Genomic DNA, 4,943 nt, shown 5'->3' with positions numbered 1-4,943 from the left:
ATATTATGATATATAACATACATAATCAAATGTATAAAAGATAGGAAAAAAATATACATATTTGAAAAATGAAGAAATTAAATAAAAAGAGTTGAAAAACTAAGATAGACGAACAATAAAATAAGAACAAACCACAGAGAGTAAGAACGCAAGAGATAGAGAAATTTGAGTGAATGCTCTTCAAGAATTCTTATTGCTTCCCAAAACTCAAGTGATTTACAATGAAGGGAGAGGCCTCTATTTATAGTTGAGCCTCCCCAAATCCAACGGTACAGATCAATTACATCAACGGTTAAGATTAAAGGATATCTACAAATTAAATCTCCAAGATTACAAAATCATATCTTCTAAGATTGTATATCATATCTAAGATTGCAATCATATCTAAGATTGTATCATATCTAAGATTGCAATCATATCTAAGATTGTATCATATCTAAGATTGCAATCATATTTAAGATTGTATCATATCTAGGATTACATATCATTGAAGATTATATTTCCATATGAGTCAAGCTTGTAGACGGACCTTAAATATTTTCAAGTAATGGGCCATTCCGATCGGGTCAAATTATATTTGTAATTCTGGACTGAACTTGGACTTCATTTTTTTTAGGGTTTATTATTTTAAATACTGAAATGGGCCGGGCAAAATTGAGTGTCTACAGATAAAACTTGCACAACAAAACAAAGCTGATTTTCAGCTCAAACTCTACCTAATTACATCACATATCATACCAACTTGGTTCAAAATAAACTAAATTACAAAATGGAAACTAGAAGTAACTAAATGTAACTAAACAAAACAAAACACCAACAGCAGCAAGGCTCCTCATCTGGTGCATGCATGGCTCGACAACATGTGCTGCTTCCTTAGTTGCTTGTGCTGCATAGAAGCCAACTTCAACACTCCTCCTTGGTTTCCATGCTGCAAACTCCCATTAGCTCCCTTAGTTTAACGAACATCGATACATTAAGAGGTTTTGTGAAAATATCAGCAACTTGTATTTCAGAATTACAATGAATCAACTCAACCTCTCGAGCTTGTTTCATCTCCCTAACAAAATGAAACTTGATGTTAAAGTGTTTTGCCCTTCCATGGAAGACAAGATTCTTTGCAATTGCAACAATGGATTTATTGTCACACATGATCCCTGTTGCTTCCTCTTGATGCAAATTTAGATCTGCTAATATCTTCCTTAGCTATATGGCTTGATTCACTGCCCTAGCAACTACTACATATTCAGCTTCACCAGTTGACATTTTGCTTCTTGGAACTCCAACAGAAGATAGCTAAACCAAGGGTGAAAACATACCCTGAAGTACTCTTCATGTCATCAATCGAACCTACTCAGTCACTGTTTGTGTATCCAACTAATCTTAGCTTATCAGCTTTGCCATACAACATTCCATGGTTCAATGTACCCTTGATGTATCTAAGCACTCATTTAGCTGATTGGAAGTGCTCCTCATTGCAACAATGCATGAACCTTGAGAGCAAACTGATAACAAACATAATATCTGGCCTAGTGGTAGTCAAATACAACAAAAAACCAACTAGGCTCCTATAGAAAGATTCACTAACCTGTTTAAAACTCCCTTGGCTTAATAATTATTCTCCAACAGCAACAGGTGTGCTTGTTGCCTTGCAAATTTGCATTGAAAACTTGGTTAGGATTTTGGAGGCAAAAGCTTTCTGACTTAAGAAGATCCCTTTTTGACTTTGATTCACCTCCATGCCAAGAAAATAAGTTATTCTTCCAAGATCAGACATCTCAAACATTTTTTGCATCATTGCTTGGAAATCTTCCAATATGGCTTGGTCTCCTCCTGTAACAAGCAAATCATCCACATACACAGACACAATAAGTTGTGTTTCATCATTTTCTTTCTTGACATACAAAGTAGGCTTACTGAGGCTTCTTTGGAATCCTAAACTAAGCAGGTAGCTGTCGGTTCTACTATACCAGGCCCTTGGAGCCTATTTTAAGCCATACAAGGCTTTCTTTAGTTTGTAGACCATGCATTCATTTTCTGCCACTTTAAAGCCTTGAGGTTGCTCCACATAGATTTCCTCTTCAAGAAAACCATTGAGAAATGAAAACTTCACATCGAGCTGGTGGATTTTCCACTCTATCTCAGCTGCTAAGGCAACCAGTAATCTGATGGTGTCTAGTCTGGCCACTGGTGCAAATGTGTCCAGGTAGTCTAGACCATACTTCTGGCTAAACCCTTTCACAACTAGCCTTGCTTTGAGATTGTTCAAGCTCCCATCAGCATTATACTTGGCTCGATAGGACCATTTTACCCTAATGACCTTCTTATTGACTGGACTTGCAACTAACTCCCATGTCTGGTTCTTCTCAATCATGGCAATCTCATCAGCCATAGTAAGGGTATTTTGGTCATTTAGTTATTAAAATGAATTAAAAACAAAATTAAAAGCCAATTTTTGTCCATCTTCTTCATTAGGCCGAAATTTCAAGGGTTCTCCATAGCTAGGGCTTGTTTCAAGCTTCCAAGCTCCATAGTAATTGATTCCAAGCCCCGTTTTTAATGATTTTTACGTTTTTGAGATCCCGGTAACTCGATAAAGCTTATGTTAGCAATAATTTAACCTAGGGTTTATATTTGGAAAAATACCCATAGGTGAAATTTGTGTATTTTGATGTTTTATGATAGAATATGAAGTTTTAAATTATGTTAGACAACTTGTACTACTCGATTTTAAGCAAAAACGAGTAAAAGGGTTTAATCGGTAAAAATACCTAATAGTCACAAGTACATGTTAGAGTGAGAATTTGATGTTGCCATAGAAGAGAAAAGTGATCAGCATGTTGTAAAACATAAGAATAAGGAATAAAGTTTAATCCCGAGCCTAAGGGCAAAAATGTAAATATGCAAAAGTTTAGGGGTAAAATTGTAATTTTGCCAAATTTGAGTTAAGGATTAATTTGATAATGTGAGTATTAAATAAGCTAAATGTGTTATTTTAGATCAAGAAAGACGTGGAATCGACCTCAATCGAGGAAAAGAAAAGATTGTGGACTAAATTGCAAAATCTTTGTATTTTGGTACCAAGGTAAGTTCATGTGTAAATAATGTAGCATAATGGTTATTTTTAAGTTATTGATGTTAATTATATGTTATGCTGAATTTTATTATGAAATGTATGCTTTGTGGTTAATTTCAAATAATATGTAAATTATGTGAGCTACTTGTTAAATATAATTGTTACCGAGTATTGATTTCGGCATTCTACGGAAGACGGCAAGGATAAGTGTTCGAGAAAAAAATCCCGTTTGAACCTTAGGAATAGATTAGGATACAAGTGACATGTCACTAGGATGGTTGAGCATCCGAACTCGTTGAGTTGAGTCCGAGTTCACTTATGGATGCGAATGTCCGAACTCGTTGAGTTGAGTCCGAGTTCGTGAGATGTAACTAGGCATTCGAACTCGTTGAGTTGAGTCCGAGTTCACTTGTGGATGCGAACGCCCGAGCTCGTTGAGTTGAGTCCGAGTTCGCTTATGGGCGGGTTACATGATTGCTTGATTGCATATATGGCACTTATGTGCAAGTTATCCGTGTATCCGAATTATATTCCGATGTGTTCAACGGGTAAAGTTCTACTCAAATGGAGGAATATTTGAGATGTAAAGAGACGTATTGGTAAGTGATGTGAAATGAATATTTTGGACAGGTATGTATTTAACCCTCGGGTTGAGTATTGATACAACCACGATAAGGTAATAAGATGATGAAAAATGATTAAAAATGTGATATGTGTTTTAGTGATACATGCTAATGTTGATTGATATGACTGTTTGTTATGTTACTTATTATTTGCATATGAACTTACTAAGCATTTATGCTTACTCCCTCCTTCTTACTCATTGTAGTTTTGGACAAGCCAGCTCAGGAGTCGGGATAGGTCGAAGGCTCAGTCACACTATCCGGAAGACTTTTGGTAATGGCTTGTAAATTTAAGTATGGCATGTATAGCAATATACTTTTTTTGTGTAAATGCTCTTATGGTATGGTGATGGAATGGTTGAGGAAATGCTTGATAATGATAAATTATGGAAATAGTTAGTTTAGATTATATTTGATGTTAAGGAAAATTATTAAGATACTTAGTGCATAAAAACTCATAAAAGGGATGAAATTTGCCATAAACAGAATACTGCAGCAACACTGACGCGAGTTTAAAAATTTACTAAAAATCATAGAAATTGAACTTGGTGATGGACTATATATCAAATTGAATCTTATTATGTCTAGTTTCACATGAAACAAATGAAACAGGTAAAGGAATTATATGTTACAAGATATTTTAATTTTAGTGAAACAGGGTCATAGCAGTTTCTGAATCCCCTGTTCCAACTTTAGAAATTCACCATAAATTGTAAAGATATAATTAGGTAGTGTATTTTATATTCTCAGAATCCTTATTTAGTCTAGTTTTAGTATAAATAAACCTCATAGTCATATGGATTTTTTATAGAGAGAAATGTGGTTCGTAGTAAATAGAGGTCAAACCAGTCAAGTCCTAAAATAGGGGTAACTTTAACTAATAAACTGTACTAATTTTCCCAACCAAAAATTCTAGAAAAAAAATTAGCAGATAGGTATATGAGTCTAGATTTAGGGAAAATTTACGGATCTTGATTTCGAGCTTCGTAACTCGAGATATGATTTTTCTTGTGACTGTGATGCAAGTAGCTTAAAAGCTGTGAATGTAGAAATAAATAATCCAAAGTTCTAAATATGTTAAATTAAGCTTAGTAACACCTCATACTCGACTCCGGCGACGGTCTCGGGCATGGGGACGTTACATAGGGACTTTTGCTCCTATGAATAAGCGCACTAACTTGAATCAATATCCTGGAATATTAAGACAAGAATTAAGAACACATAATTAAGAACAAGTCAAATATTTA

Source organism: Gossypium hirsutum, chromosome A13, assembly GCF_007990345.1.
Source record: "Gossypium hirsutum isolate 1008001.06 chromosome A13, Gossypium_hirsutum_v2.1, whole genome shotgun sequence".
Taxonomy (NCBI): Eukaryota; Viridiplantae; Streptophyta; class Magnoliopsida; order Malvales; family Malvaceae; genus Gossypium; species Gossypium hirsutum.
Note: the sequence above shows the minus strand (reverse complement) of the source record.